The sequence below is a fragment of the Bufo bufo genome, chromosome 6 (genome assembly GCF_905171765.1).
Source record: "Bufo bufo chromosome 6, aBufBuf1.1, whole genome shotgun sequence".
In the NCBI taxonomy this organism is placed as follows: domain Eukaryota; kingdom Metazoa; phylum Chordata; class Amphibia; order Anura; family Bufonidae; genus Bufo; species Bufo bufo.
Window position 1 is genome coordinate 240,830,851 of NC_053394.1, and position 17,405 is coordinate 240,848,255.

The window sequence follows — 17,405 nt, forward strand, 5'->3', positions numbered from 1 at the left end:
AGGATGAGCAGAGGGAGAAATCGGAAGAGGAGGTGGTGGACGATGAAGTCACTGACCCAACCTGGGAAGGTGGAAAGCCGAGCGAGGACAGCAGTACAGAGGGGGAGGGAATCTACAGCACCGCAACAGGCTGAAAGAGGCAGTGGGGTGGCAAAAGGGAGAAGATGGGCCACACCAAAAAGGCCCGCAACTGTTCCACAGAGCACCCCCTTGCGGAAATCTCCCTTGCCAAGGGGTAGGTGTTCCACAGTATAGCGCTTTTTTGAGAATAAATGTGTGGACGACAAAAGAATAGTAGTTTGCAACCTGTGCCAGGGCGTGAACACTAGCAACCTCACCACCACCAGCATGATTCGCCACATGGCATCCAAGCACCGTAATAAGTGGGATGAATGCCTGGGTCCACAATCGGTGTCTGCAGGTCACACCACTGCCTCCTCTTCCCCGTCGAAGGCACAGGCCGGTTGCCTCCCCCCCTGCACCTGGACCTTCGCATGGGGTGGGGGGGGGTCTGTGGATGGCACTGTTATGGGGTGGAAGGGGTCTGTGGATGGCACTGTTATGGGGTGGGGGGGTCTGTGGATGGCACTGTTATGGGGTGGGGGGGGTCTGTGGAAGGCACTGTTATGGGGTGGGGGGGTCTGTGGATGGCACTGTTATGGGGTGGGGGGGTCTGTGGATGGCACTGTTATGGGGTGGGGGGGGTCTGTGGATGGCACTGTTATAGGATGGGGGGTCTGTGGATGGCACTGTTATGGGGTGGGGGGTTTTCTGGATGGCACTGTTATGGGGTGGGGGGGTCTGTGGATGGCACTGTTATGGGGTGGAGGGTCTGTGGATGGCACTGTTAAAGGATGGGGGGGTCTGTGGATGGCACTGTTATGGGGTGGAGGGGGGTCTGTGGATGGCACTGTTATGGGGTAGGGGGGTTGTGGATGGCACTGTTATGGGGTGGGGGGGTCTGTGGATGGCACTGTTATGGGGTGGGGGGGTCTGTGGAAGGCACTGTTATGGGGTGGGGGGGTCTGTGGATGGCACTGTTATGGGGTGGGGGGGTCTGTGGATGGCAATGTTATGGGGTGGGGGGGTCTGTGGGTGGCACTGTTATGGGGTGGGGGGGTCTGTGGATGGCACTGTTATAGGATGGGGGGGTCTGTGGATGGCACTGTTATAGGATGGGGGATCTGTGGATGCCATCCCCAGATCCTCCACCCCATAACAGTGCCATCCCCAGATCCCCCATTAACAGTGCCATCCCCAGATCCCCCATTAACAGTGCCATCCCCATCTGGGGGGTTTCTTTGCTGGGCTGGACTTTTATAGCCCCCCCTCCAAATTTTACTTGCATCCCTGTTCTCTAAAGGAGCGGTTTTAGGGGTGGTCCTAGGGTGGGTAGGGGGCGGTCTTAGGGGCAGGTAGGGGGGCAGTCCTAGGGTAGGGTAGGGGCATGGCCAGGAGAGGGGGGATGAGTTCCACCACCTTTTCTCTGAGAAAAAAAGCCCTGGATGTAACTATCATATTATGTATCGATGCAATCATCATATTAGGGTGTTTTTAGATTTTCCTCTTAGTGCACCTTGTACCTCTTGATGTCAACACATCACCAGGGCTGTATGCAAAGGGCACTTCTCTGTTTGTTCTGTCGGTTTGTCTTTTTTAGGAGTCCACCCTGAGGCCAACATCCACCCACTGACACTTACTTAGGGTACAGTAGGAGGTGGCAGCCAAGGCTCGAGGACAGGGAGTCCCCACCATCAGGGGCCGTCCCTGGGCAGAGGGATAGCTTAGGGTGTGAGTGTAGGGATAGATTTCTCACCCTCCTCCCCCCCTCTCAATACTAGCTAACCAAGTATCTCGGTGGTACTACCTATACTATTTGTGTGGTATATGTCATTTTTGTATAAATATTATTAAAATTGAATCTTTCTATATAAGGGCCACTTCTAATGCTGGACTTACTTGTGGACACTGAGGCCTTCCGCAGCCTGATGTCGGCGGCCGTCCCGCGTTACGCAGTCCCCAGCCGCCACTATTTTTCAAGGTGTGCCGTGCCTGCCTTACACCAAAATGTGTCATGTAACATCACATGTGCCCTGACCAACAAAATTACTGGGAAGGTCCACTTAACTATGGACACATGGACAAGTGCATTCGGCCAGGGACGCTACAGTTCCCTGATGGCACACTGGGTGAATGTTGTGGAGGCCGATAGCGAGTCGTACCCTGGGATGGCACAGGTGCTACCGACGCCAAGGATTGCGGGCCCTACGTCGATCAGGGTTTCTGCCAGAACCTACATTAGTGGCTCCAAACCCCACTTCTCCTCCTCCGCCTCCTCCTACATTTCCACCTCCGAATTATCCGCGTGTAGCACCAGTGAGCCATCAGTCGGTAGCTGGAAGCAGTGTAGCACTGCAGTGGGGAAGTGGCAACAGGCCGTGCTGAAGCTGATATGCTTAGGGGACAAACAGCACACCGAGCTGTGGCAGGGTATAAGAGACCAGACTGAGCTGTGGTTCTCGCCACTCAACCTACAACCAGGCATAGTTGTGTCTGATAATGGCCGTAACTTGGTGGTGGCTTTGGAGCTCGGCAAGTTCAGACACATCCGATCCCTAGCCCACGTGTTTAACCTTGTGGTTCAGCGGTTTCTCAAAAACCTACCCCAATTTGCCTGATTTACTGGTGATGGTGCGCCGCGTGTGTGCACATTTTCACAACTGTTCAACAGCTTCAGCCGCTGCAGCAGCACTTGAAATTGTCAGCTCACCGGCTGTTGTGCGACGTGAGCACGCACTGTAACTCCACGTTCCACATGTTGGCCAGGCTTTGTGAGTTGCGATAACGCTATTATCAGCATAACCAACCCAATTCTGTGTACTCAAACGCTCGCTGCTCTGCATGTGGAAGAGGTGGAAATGGGGGAAGACATTACACAGGGTGATAGCCAGAGCTCCCTCAGTTCGTCTTCTCAGTGTGAATTGGATGATGAAGAGGAGGAGGAGGAAGAGCAGGAGACGGTTGCCTCCGCTACAGAGGGTAGTACCCATGGAAGTTTAATTTCATCTGCTCTGTGGGCAGAAGAGAAGCAAGAGGATGAGGAGACTGAGAGTGATCTTCCTAATGACGACAGTGAAGTCTTGGCTGTTGGTACTCTGGCACACATGGCTGACTTCATGTTAGGCTGCCTAGTGTCACAAGGAGGGAAAAATTTAGGAAAATGGTGAAGGAGTACATAGTAGACCGTGTCAACGTCCTCAATGATCCCTCTGTGCCTTACAACTACTGGGTGTCCAAGCTAGACATGTGGCATGAACTGGCACTCTGCCCTTTGGAGGTGCTGGCCTGCCTTGCCGCCAGCGTTTTGTCTGAACGGGTATTTAGTGCTGCTGGTGGCATTATAACAGACAAACGTATCTGCCTACCAACTGAAAATGCTGACAGATTGACTCTTATCAAAATGAACAAGGCCTGGATTGCCCCTGACTTCTCGACTGCAACAGAGGAAAGCGGCTGAGCATAAAGGCTCTTTAAATGTGTTGTTTATAAGGTACTGAATACACTGTATTCCCATGCACCCCTTCCACCCCAAAAAAAAGGGTATATGGTTGAATCTTCCTTTTCCCATCCTCCTTCTCCTCTTCCGTCATATAAACATGCTTATTCGTCGCATATAATGCCCTTGCATCTAATGTTTTACAGGGTAAGCTCACCGGCAGGCCCTCACATATAATGTTTTACAGGGTCAGCTCACATGCAGGCCCTGACATATAATTTTTTAGAGGGTCAGCTCACCAGCAGGCCCTCACATACAATTTTATACAGGGTCAGCTCACCTGCAGGACCCCACCTACAATCTTTTAAAGGGTTAGCTCACCTCAAGGCCCACGTATATAATATTTTACAGGGTCAGCTTACCTGAAGGCCCTCGCATATAATTTTTTAGAGGGTCAGCTCACCAGCAGGACTTCACCTCCAATCTTTTACAGGGTCAGCTCACCTGCAGGCCCTCTCATATAATGTTTTACAGGGTCAGCTCACCTGCAGGCCCTGGCATATAATTTTTTAGAGGGTCAGCTCACCAGCAGGCCCTCACCTAAAATATTTTACAGGGTCAGCTCACCAGCAGGCCCTCACCTACAAGTCCAGTCTCAGTATCCAAGAGTCTGGTCAACACAATCCTCACTGCTGGGGGTCGCGTAACTAGTTGTCACGGAGGATTCTCGTTCATTATCGGAATTAACCAGACAAATCGCTCCACCAACTAAGAACGTCCATGCACCACCAACCACAGAATCGAGTAAGAGCTATCAATCTGTCAATCCTTTTCGTGACCAGGCCGGGTGAGGTTTCCCGTGTTGAGTCAAATTAAGCCACAGGCTCCACTCCCGGTGGTGCCCTTCCGTCAATTCCTTTAAGTTTCAGCTTTGCAACCATACTCCCCCCGGAACCCAAAGAGGTTGGTTTCCGGAAGTTGCTCGGCAGGTCATGGGAAAAACGCAGCCGGATCGCTGGTTGGCATAGTTTATGGTCGGAACTACGACGGTATCTGATCGTTTTCAAACCTCCGACTTTTGTTTTTGATTAATGAAAACATTCTTCGCAAATGCTTTCTATTTGGTTCATCTTGCGCCGGTCCAAGAATTTCACCTCTAGCGGTGCAATACGGATGTTCCCGGCCGTCCCTCTTAATCATGGCCCCAGTTCTGAAAACCAACAAAATCAAATCCTATTCCATATTTCCTAGCTGAAGTTTTTAGGCAGCCCGGCCTGCTTTGAACACTGTACATTTTTTCAATGGTCACCTAAGCAGCAGGCACTCTCCCATAATTTTTTAAATGGTCAGCTCAGCAGCAGGCCCTCAACCATAAGGATTTAGAGGGTCAGCTCAGGAGCAGGCCCTCAACCATAATGTTTTAGAGGGTCAGCTGAGCAGCAGGCCCTCGCCCCTAATGTTTTAGATGGTCAGTTCATCAGCAGGCCCTTGCCCCTAATGTTTTAGAGGGTAACCAGCAGGCCATCAATCATAATTTTTCGTAATCGTAATTTTTATTAATAACAATAATAAAATATCCACAATACAAACTTGTGAACAAGCAGGGACAAAAACACAGTAGCACACCACCTCAGTCATTGATGAACTCTGAACTATAGCAAATTGCAGCAATAGAAGATGACCTCTGAAGATATTAATAACACATTCCATAACAGGGTAAAACGGTCATATATATATATTAAGTGCATATGCATTGGGAAGTATGCCAGAAAGTGACCTGTGCATATCATAAGCAGCAAAATAACTAACAAGTGGACTTGCTAAACTACACATGCAGCATGAATGGCAACATACCAATAAGGAAAGAGGTGAAGACAAGGTTGTGGTGCTCCTCGACGCGCGTTTCGCATGTGATCGCTTCCTCAGTAGAGATGTCCCAAATAGTTCGCCGGCGAACAGTTCCCGGCGAACATAGCTTGTTCGCGTTCACCGCGGCGGGCGAACATATGCGATGTTCGGTCCGCCCCCTATGCATCCTCATTGAGTAAACTTTGACCCTGTACCTCACAGTCAGCAGACACATTCAAGCCAATCAGCAGCAGACCCTCCCTCCCAGACCCTCCCACCTCCTGGACAGCATCCATTTTAGATTCATTCGGAAGCTGCATTCTTAGTGAGGGGAGGGACAGTGTAGCTGCTGCTGATTTAATAGGGAAATCGATAGCTAGGCTAGTGTATTCAGTGTACACTGCAGTTCTGAAGGACTCACCTGATCTCTGCTGTAAGGATAGCACCCCAAAAAGCCCTTTTTAGGGCTAGAACATCAGTCTGTTTTTTTTTTTTCCCCCTGTGTAATCAAATTGCAGTTGCCTGCCTGCCAGTGTGTGTGTCAGGCTCACAGCCCTGCAAGTGCATAGTGTCACCAGAGCAAATCATATCTGGTGTCACATTCGATTCCATTTAAAGAAAAAAAACAATTTTGACTGAATAAATAGCAGTCAGTTACACACGTGTTTGTGTGTTTAAGGCCCAGTGCAGTGCATAGTGTCACTTCAGCGCCATTCATATCTGGTGTCACATTCGATTCTATTTAAATAAAAAAAACTATTTTGGCTGAATAAATAGCAGTCAGTTACACACGTGTTTGTGTCTTTAAGGCCCAGTGCAGTGCATAGTGTCACTTCAGCGCAACTCATATCTTGTGTCACAGTAGCTTGCACGCATAGTACAACTTAACTAATCTAAAAGAAATGACAGGCAGAGGCAGGCCACCCCGCAGGGGCCGTCGTGGTCGTGGTGCTGTGATTCCCTTTGGCCCTAGACTAATGCCCAGTGTTCAGAGGCCTTGTACCCTGAACTCGAAATGTTCTGAGGACATAGTTGACTGGCAACACAGGACACCCAATCTTCTACAGCTTCCGCTCGTAACCTTGACGCACCATCCTCCCCCAGCTCAGCTTTGGGCACCTCTCAAGTTACCACTCGCCCACCTGCCGCCACCACCAACACTAGCACCACAGCCGCTTCACTTGATCTGTCAGAGGAGTTATTTACACATCAGTTGGAAGAAATTAGTGATGCACAACCATTATTGCCAGAGGATGTAGATAACAGGGATTTGTCTCAGTCAGGCAGCATTACACACATGGACGTACGGTGTGATGATGATGATGTTGTACCCACTGCTGCTTCCTTTGCTGAGTTGTCAGATACAAGTGAAGCGGTTGATGATGACGATGTGTCCGTGGATGTCACGTGGGTGCCCGCTCGAAGAGAAGAAGAACAGGGGGAAAGTTCTGATGGGGAGACAGAGAGGAGGAGGAGACGAGTTGGAAGCAGGGGGAGGTCGTAGCAAGGAGCTATTGGCACAGTCAGACAGCATGTATCGGCACCCGGGGTCAGCCAGACAGCACGCCAATCAACGCATGCTGTTGCCACCACCAGAATGCCGTCATTGCAGAGCTCAGCAGTGTGGCATTTTTTTTGTGTGTCTGCCTCTGACAACAGCGATGCCATTTGCAACCTGTGCCGAAAGAAACTGAGTCGTGGGAAGTCCAACACCCACCTAGGTGCAACTGCTTGCGAAGGCACATGATCGCACATCACAAACGCCTATGGGATCAACACATGAGTACAAGCAGCACACAAACTCAGCCGCCATCCTCCTCCTGGTCCAGCATCTTCAGCCACATCAACCACTGCTGTCCCCCTTCCCCCCTTTCAACCATCCGCCACTCCGTCTCTTGCCTTGAGCAGTTCCATCTCATCTGCCCACAGTCAGGTGTCTGTCAAGGATATGTTTGAGCGTAAGAAGCCAATGTCACAAAGTCACCCCCTTACCCGGCGTCTGACAGCTGGCTTGTCTGAACTCTTAGCCCGCCAGCTTTTACCATACAAACTGGTGGAGTCTGAGGCGTTCCAGGGGGACGTAACAGGGATTAAACTGATAAGAATAGAACAACATAACACACCACAACTATCTGGTGGCACATTAGATTGCACGCATAGTGCCCCAAATTTGATGTAGGAGGACCGACCAAGCATCTTTTTCCATCTCCCCGTTCCTAAAATCGATGCCATATACACGTCCCCTGATAGGGGACATAACAGGGATTAAACTGATAAGAATAGAACAACATAACACACCACAACTATCTGGCGGCACATTAGATTGCACGCGCAGTGCCCCAAATTTGAAGTAGGAAGACCGACCAAGCATCTTTTTCCATCTCCCCGTTCCTAAAATCAATGCCATATACACGTCCCCTGATAGGGGACGTAACAGGGATTAAACTGATAGGAATAGTACTACTTAACACACCACAACTATCTGGCGGCACATTAGATTGCACGCGCAGTGCCCCAAATTTGAAGTAGGAGGACCGACCAAGCATCTTTTTCCATCTCCCCGTTCCTAAAATCAATGCCATATACACGTCCCCTGATAGGGAACGTAACAGGGATCAAACTGATAGGAATAGTACTACTTAACACACCTTATAATAACGCAGAGAGAGGCAACGCAGAGAGAGGAGTCTGAAGAAGAGGAGTCAGAGGAGGAAGGTGGCTTTGAGGAGGTGGAAAACCAACCACAGCAGGCGTCCCAGGGGGCTTGTTGTCACCTTTCGGGGACCCTTGGTGTTGTACGTGGCTGGGTGGAGGAAGAGACCTTCAATGACATCAGTAAGGACAAGGAACGGGACATGGCTAGCTTGGTATCCAACCTTGTGCAAATGGGGAGTTTGCGGTTGTGCAAATGGACTGTTTGCGGTTGTTTGCGGTGCGTTAAACAGGGAGTTTGGTCTGTCACTGTGAAGTGGGCGTAACCGTTACACTACCTGATCGATACAACATCATACCTGATGTTTTAAAGCACGTTATTCCAAACAATTTAGGAATGTTAGGTGATTTATGCCCTTTATGGATTTAAACCCGACTCTGTGTCAACTACGTAATTTTCCATGGGAGTTTTGCCATGGATCCCCCTCCAGAATGCCACAGTCCAGGTGTTAGTCCTCTTGAAACAACTTTTCCATCACTATTGTGGCCAGAAAGAGTCCCTATGGGTTTTAAAATTCGCCTGCCCATTGAAGTCAATGGCGGTTCGCCCGTTCGCGAACATCTGCGAAAATTTGCGCTCGCCATTCGCGAACGGAAAATTTTATGTTCGCGACATCTCTATTCCTCAGGAGGAGTGAAAGGACAGGGGAAAATGACAGGTTTAAAAAGGTAAGCCTACCTATGAAAGAGCAGAGTCATAAACATGTGATGCCTCACAGGTGTCGTCGCCACACTGACGGCGCATGACCAATCAGCACCCGCCGTGTCATACAGCTTCCGCCCTTCCCCTAAGGCCGGTGGAGGAGAGGGCGGTCACACGGTGATGACGTGGGTCGCCACCATCGCATCCAGGCGGAGAATGGGCGGAAGCAAACATGCGGGCCGAACAGTCATGCGCACTAGTGACGTCGATATTAGAAGCCAAGGGCAACAGTAAGGAAAGCCAAAGAACGCATCTTGTATTTTAAACTTCAGTGCCAAGATATGTGCCACTTTAACAGTAGATTTGCCAAGATGTGCCGACTCAGAGTAGTTATGCAAAGATATGTGCCATCTCATATTAGTTATGGCCAGATATGTGCCCCCTCAAAGTAGTTATGTCCACATGTGCTCCCTTCACAGTAGATATGCCAAGCACAGCACCGTACATTTGAAAGCGGCTATGCTTGGTATTGCGCTCAGCCCCTAATGTGGCTGAGCTGCACCTAGGCAATGGCACTGATGAATGTGATGTCACTGGCTTAGGAAAGAAAAGAGAAGGCCATGGCACTACTGCAAGCACCGTTTCCATCTCAAAACAGCTGATCAGTGGGGGATTCGGGTGTCCCACCAATCAGAAACTGATGACCTATCACAGTTATTGCTCCCCTAGCCCTGAAAATCTTTTAGTATCCCCAGACCCCTACACCCAGCAATGAAATATGTATCTCTACATCTCTTTTACTCTTTCACCTGTCTACTTCTGCTGTCCTCCTTCTAAGTATTAAAACCTTCCTCTCTAGACAAACACAGCCAATTCATGTCCTATCTTCCACACACCTACTATCCCTCTCTCTGCTTCTTCTTACTGCTGTGGTCATACTGCATCTCACAAGACCCTCTCAGCAAATTGCCACTATTATATCTCTGTTCTGTCACTGATCAAATTCCACAAATTTCTGTAACCCCTTAAACCTCAAGGCCATTCACATAACCTCTGCTCCTAGCAACAGACATGATGGAAGTGTTGGCCTATCAGATACTGTAAAAACTCCTTCAATCTAACTCGACCTTTCGCCATCCTACTTCTGGAGTGCCTTCTCTCTGTATTTCCTCTCCCTTCAACCTCCAAATAGCCAAACCATGCCACTGTCTTTATTGGCCGCTTCACTGGCTGACTGCTACACATTTCCTCAACTGACATCTCTACCAGCATCATTACAAATGTCAGCATTCCCATTGACAAGTTGTTCATCTGCCTTGAAAAAGAGAGAAATACAATTTACCTTATTTTCACCTGCCTCTGCTTCCTAATCTCTTAAGAGTGGGAGAAAAGGGTTGCATTGACAATCCAGCACAATGGGCAGCACATTGAACACATTTTGTAAGTGGTCAGAAACGTGTAAATAACTAATGAAAGAATAAAGTTACGTTAAAACCAAGCACACCATTGTTTTTCTTGTGAAATTCCCAATAAGTTTGATGTGTCAAATGACCCTCTTCCTATTGAAAAAACAAAAGTTGGATTCAAAATGGCTGACTTCAAAATGGCCGCCATGGTCACCACCCATCTTGAAAAGTTTCCCCCCTCACATATAATAATGTGCCACAAACAGGAAGTTAAAATCACCAACCATTCCCATTTTATTAAGGTGTATCCATATAAATGGCCCACCCTGTATACTAATGCCAGAAGCCTGACTAATAAAACTGGTGAACTGGAATTAGTGATGTGTGAGGAGGACTATGACATATTGGGAATAACTGAGACATGGCTGGATGATAGCTATGACTGGGCAGTTAACATACAGGGTTACAGTCTGTTTAGAATGGATCGCAAAAAACTGAAAAGGGGAGGGGTCTGCCTTTATGTAAAGACCGGTCTAAAGCCCACAGTCTAAGAAGATATAAGTGAGGGACATGAACATGTGGAGTTACTGTGGGTAGAAATACATGGAGGCAAAAACAATCATAAAATACTAATAGGAGTTTATTATAAACCACCTAATATACCAGAGTCCACAGAAAATCTATTACTAAACGAGATAGACGAGGCTACAGATCATAATGAGGTCTTTGTTATGGGGGGCTTTAACTACCCAGATATAGACTGGGAAACTGAAAGCTGTATATCTCATAAAGGAAACAGGTTCTTGGCAATAGCCAAGGGAAGGAATAATGCAAGTCACCCGTACATACTAAATGGTAAAACACTGGGTAACACTGACATGGAAAAAGGACCTAGGAATTTTAGTGAACAGCAAACTAAGCTGTAGAAACCAGTGTCAGGCAGCTGTTGCCAAGGCCAATAAGATAATAGGTTGCATCAAAAGGGGTATAGATGCACATGAGGAGAACATAATCCTGCCACTTGACAAATCCCTAGTCAGACCACACATGGAGTACTGTGTACAGTTCTGGGCTCCTGTGAACAAGACAGAAACAGCAGTGCTGGAGAGGGTTCAGAGGAGGGCAACTAAAGTGATAACTGGAAAGGTGGACTACTGCACCCAGAAAGACTATCAAAATTAGGGTTATTCACTTTAGAAAAAAGACGACTGAGGGGAGATCTAATAACTATGTATAAATATGTGGGGGATTCAATCAGCACAACCCTGTATGCAGGTGCACATCGTTATGGCAAAATACATATACAAAGAAAATGCAGACTCAGTTTTATACTGACTTTAAAACCAGCCTCCAGGACAGATTGACTGGTTTTAAAGTCAGTATAAAACTGAGTCTGCATATATAGCACCTACCAGTAGCCATTTGGCTCCAGGAGAAGTATATAGTGGGCTAAGCATGCATGTTGGTACTTGCATCCCTGGATCCGATGATAGCTGTAATGGCACCGGACGGGGTTAAAAGCAGAGTGTGCTTGGCGTGCATGCTGTGCCTGCATTCCCTGGACTTTGTGTGGCTGTCATGGCCCACAAACAGGTAGGAACTAGTGTTAGGGACCACTCTATAGAGGCGACCTTGACGTGGTGAGTGGCTTATTACGCTTTGGCCAAAATGTACACCAATGCCTCATCCAGCATAGAGGCAGGGCAAAATGCTGGTTGCAGAGTGCTATTGCATTTGTGTCTTTTTCTTTGTATATGCATAAATATATCAAGGGTCAGTACAGAGATCTCTCCCATCATCTATTTATCCCCAGGACTGTGACTGTGACAAGGGGAATTCCTCTGTGTCTGGAGGAAAGAAGGCTTGTGCACAAACACAGAAGAGGATTCTTTACGGTAAGAGCAGTGACACTATGGAATTCTCTACCTGAGGAAGTGGTGATGGTAAGTTCACTAAAAGAGTTCAAGAGGGGCCTAGATGTATTTCTGGAGTATTATGATATTACAGGTTATAGCTACTAGAGATGGGTCGTTAATCGTTGATTGCCTGATTGGAGTCAGGAAGGATTTTTTTTCCCCCTTAAGTGGGAAAATTGGCTTCTACCTCACAGTTTTATTTTTATTTTTTGCCTTCCTCTGGATCAACTGGCAGGATAACAGGCTGAACTGGATGGACAGATGTCTTTTTTCAGCCTTATAAACTAAGTTACTATTTTATCATGGCTTTTTAGCAGATTGTGTGGTCTAAACAGTGATCTGCTGCTCAGAAGCCATGATTTTGTATGAGGATGAGGGATGGCTATCGCCTTATACAAGGAAGGACATTGCTGCATATAAATGTGCGGTCTCCTTCACTGCATGAGCAGCCGACTGTTGGAAGGATAGTCGGCTGCATTTTCCAAGTGCTGCTTTTTAGAAGTGCATTGGAGATATTCATGAGACTAACTTAGACTAACTCAGAGCTTTTCCACTGTAGCAGAACTTCAGCTGTGTTTCTGGTGGATACTCAGACACTGTGTTTCAATACAGGTAAGGAATTTGTTAGACAGGTTATCACTATTGTCTGATTGCAAATAAGCATAGGTGATTAAGGTGTTAAATTTGTTGTTGGGGGAGGAGCTTTTGTGGGAGTGTGTGTATATATAGCCACATAGTATTAGCTTGCCTACTTATAGCTTGCTTCATTTTCAAAGTGCTGCTTTTATAAGTGCATCTGAGATATTCAGGAAATACTCAGGAGGTAATCTGGAGGTGGATACAATCTAAAAAAATAAGAGCCAACATGGAGGATGGCTCAAGCACAGTGGGTTAGAAACAATCATCTCCCATGCCTAAAGTATGCAAGACTGCAGCCAAAGACAAAAAGGAGAAGGTGAGGACTGATAGTAAGCAGCTGTTGGTGGGCGATTCCATCATAAGAGGTGTGAAGTTTGAGGAAAATGGTGTTGTGAGATATCTCCCTGGTGCTACCGCTAGCAGGGATAGACGACGTATCCTTAATAATGTTAGGCAAGCAAATCAGGAAAGGGAGGGGGATGTTATTGTCCATCTTGGGACAAATGATCTGGCTTGCAATGAGGTTTCAAAGGTGAAGGAAGCTTTTCATACACTTTGAAATGATATACGGGAGGTTGCATCAACTGTTTCATTCTCTGCAGTTTTGCCTGTGCATAACCTTCAGCATGACAGGAAGATGCGCATTAAGGAATTCAATGTATGGCTTGGTGAATGGTTTCTGAACCAAGGGTTTGCTTTGTGTCTCATGCTAGCTCTCGTTGGAATGGAAAATAACTGTACAAGAAAGATGGTTTGCATCTTTCTCTCAAGGGAACAAATGTCCTCAGTGAACAGTTCAAAGTATTTGCTAAGGAGCATTTAAACTAGGAAAGGGGGGCAAAAGAGTGATAATCCAGCAGTCCGACTGCCCCCCGGAACAATGCCAGAAGATGCCAGTAGCACACAGGTTAAAAAATGATAAGCTCAGAGCCTTGTCTACAAATGCTCGCAGTTTAGGGAATAAGATCAATGAACTTGAGGCTATAATGGCATCTGAGAATATAGATTTAGTGGCTTTTACTCAGAAGTGGTTCAATGGGAGTAATGACTGGGATATAACAATACCAGGGTTCTCTCTATATAGAAAATACAGAGAAGGCAAGAAGGGGGAGGTGTGGCCCTGTATGTGAAAGATAGTATAAAATCTATTTTAATAGAAGTTAGCGAGACCAATTTAGAGTCAGTTTGGGTTACCTTGCAGCTTGATAATATAAGGTAACTCTTGTAGGTGTGATATATAGACAACCTAGCCAAGTCAAGGAATTAGATGATCTACTAGTTGAGGAAATAGCTAAAATGACATTGAAGGGGTAAGTTATCATTATGGGAGACTTTAATCTTCCTGATGTAAACTGGAAAACCAAAATAGATAGTTCTGCCAGGAGTACAGATATTCTAATCTCCCTACTGGGATTATCTCTACAGCAAGTAGTTGAGGAGCCAACCCGGAAGGAGGCCATTTTAGATTTAGTATTCACAAATGGGAATTTGGTATCTGATATTACTGTAGGGAAAAGCTTAGGATATAGTGATCACCAGTCAGTGTGGTTTACTATAAGTACAGTGACTGATTCACACCACACAAAAACAAAAGTTTTAGATTTTAGAGAAACTGACTTTTCTAAAATATGATTAGTGGTATACGAGTCCCTATCAGATTGGAACAGTTTCAATGGAGTCCAGGAGAAAAAAGACTACTTAAAAGTGGCACTATTGAAGGCAACAGAAAATTGCATTAGGCTTGTCAGTAAAAGCAAAAAAGGAAGAGACCACTGTGGTACTGAGCAGACGTGGCCAAAATCATTAAAAACTAAAAGATAGCATTTAGTAATTATTAAAATAAAAATAAAAAAATGAGTATGACAGACAAATTTATAATGATTAGGCAGAGAGAGGCCAAACAAGTTATAAGAGCTTCTAAAGCACAGACAGAAGAGAAATTAGCTCAGTCAGTGAAAAAAAGGCGATAAGACATTCTTCAGATACATAAATGAAAAAAGGAAACTAAAACAAGGAATTACCAAATTAAAAACAAAAGAAGGAAGGTATATGGAAGAAGATAAAGAACTAGCTGACTGCCTCAATGAATACTTCTGTTCAGTTTTTACAAAGGAAAATGAAGGAAAAGGACCTCAGTTAGGAAGGAAGACTAATGAATCTTTTAATGCATGTGTCTTTACAGAGGAAGAGGTTCTAAGTCAGCTGTCTAAAATTAATACAAATAAGTCACAGGGGCCTGATGGGATACACCCAAAGCTATTAAAAGAGCTCAGTGGTGAACTAGCAAAACCATTAACAGATTTATTTAACCAATCACTGGTAACAGGAGTCGTCCCAGAAGATTGGAAATTAGCAAATGTTGTGCCCATTCACAAGAAAGGTAGTAGGGAGGAATCGGGCAACTATAGGCCAGTAAGCCTGACATCAATAGTGGGGAAATTCTAATCTAAAATCCCATGTATTGAAAGATGAAAACCAGCATGGGTTTACTTCAGGGAGATCATGCCAAACTAATCGTATTGATTTTTTTGATTGGGTGACTAAAATAATAGGTGGCGGAGGTGCAGTAGACCTCGCTTATCTATACTTTAGTAAGGCTTTTGATACTGTCCCACATAGAAGGCTTATCAATAAATTGCAGTCTTTGGGCTTGGACTCCCATATTGTTAAATGAATTAGGCAGTGGCTAAAGGACAGGCAACAGAGGGTTGCAGTCAATGGAGTATATTCAGACCATGGTCTTGTTACCAGTGGGGTACCTCAGGGATCTGTTCTGGGATCCAAGTTTTTTAATATCTTTATCAGCGAAATTGCAGAAGGCCTCGATGGTACGGTGTGTCTTTTTGCTTATGACACAAAGATTTGTAACAGGGTTTATGTTCCTGGAGGGATACACCAAATGGAAAAGGATTTAGGAAAACTAGAGGAATGGTCAAAAATCTGGCAACTAAAATTTAATGATGATAAGTGCAAGATAATGCACCTGGAGCATAAAAACCCAAGAGCAGAATATACAATCAGTGATACAGTCCTAACCTCAGTATCTGAGGAAAGGGATTTAGGGGTCATTATTTCAGAAGACTTAAAGGTAGGCAGACAATTGCATAGAGCAGCAGGAAATGCTAGCAGAATGCTTGGGTGTATAGGGAGAGGAATTACCAGTAGAAAGAGGGAGGTGCTCATGCCGCTCTACAGAGCACTAGTCAGACCTCATTTGGAGTATTGTGCGCAGTACTGGAGACCATATCTCCAGAAGGATATTGATACTTTGGAGAGAGTTCAGAGAAGAGCTACTAAACTAGTACATGGATTGCAGGAAAAAACTTACCAGGAAAGATTAAAGGACCTTAACATGTATAGCTTGGAAGAAAGACTCAGAGGGGATATGATAGAAACTTTTAAATACATAAAGGGAATCAACAAGGTAAAAGAGGAGAGAATATTTAAAAGAAGAAAAACTGCTACAAGAGGACATAGTTTTAAATTAGAGGGACAAAGGTTTAAAAGTAATATCAGGAAGTATTACTTTACTGAGAGAGTAGTGGATGCATGGAATAGCCTTCCTGCAGAAGTGGTAGCTGCAAATACAGTGATGGAGTTTAAGCATGCATGGGATAGGCATAAGGCCATCCTTCATATAAGATAGGGACAAGGGCTAGTCATAGTATTCAGTATATTGGGCAGACTAGATGGGCCAAATGGTTCTTATCTGCCGACACATTCTATGGGCCAGATTTATCATTAGCTCAGGTCAGAATAATGGAGTGAAAAAGTCCCCAAAAAAGTCCCAAACGCTAAAACTGTGCACAAATTTGCGACTTTTTTCTGCTCTGCACTATTCTCGCCAGTTTTCTGAAAGTGGGCGTGTTTTCTTATGTAAATGAATCTCTAGACAGATTTACTATTGGGACTATTTAAAAAGTCGCAAAAAAGGTTGCAATTTCACTCCAGTGAGGACCATGCTTATCTTATGAGACTTTTTAATAGAACATGCAACTTTTTCATAAAAACGTGCGACTTTTTCATAAAAACTTGCGACTTTTTTGTAAAGATGTGCGACTTTTGTAAAGCTGCTTACTGACGGATAAACTGCTACCGTCAAACCACATTTATTACAGTCTTAAAGGGCCGATCATAAATCTGACTTGGCTAAAACTGATTTTAGCCATATGTTAAAGTGGAGTGAGCTGTCAGAGTAATGATAAATCTGGCCCTATTTTTCTATGTTTACTAGATCCGGCAGGGTTCAGAAAAAAAACTTTCGTTACTGATAATATAACCATCTGCATCCGTTATGAACTGATCCAGTTGTATTATCTTTAACATTGCCAAGGCGCATCCATCATGAACTCCATTGAAAGTCAATGGAGGATGGATCCGTTTTCGATTGTGTCAGATTGTGTCAGAGAAAACTGATCTGTCCCCATTGACTTGCATTGGGGGTCATGCCGGATCCGTCTTGCTCCGCATCCCAGGACAGAAAACAAACTACAACATGTTGCGGTTTGCTCTCCAATATGGGAGCATTCCGTTCTGTTCAGTTCTGTTCAGTTCTGTCCCCATTGACAATGAATGGGGACAAAACTGAAGCATTTTTTTCCGGTATTAAACCTCTATGACGGATCTCAATATCGGAAAACTAAAACGCTAGTGTGATGTAGCCTAAGGTGCTGATCAGATCTCCTATTTATACTGGGCTGTTGGTTTCATCCCTTTGCCTGATCTTAGGTATTCTAGCGTTTACT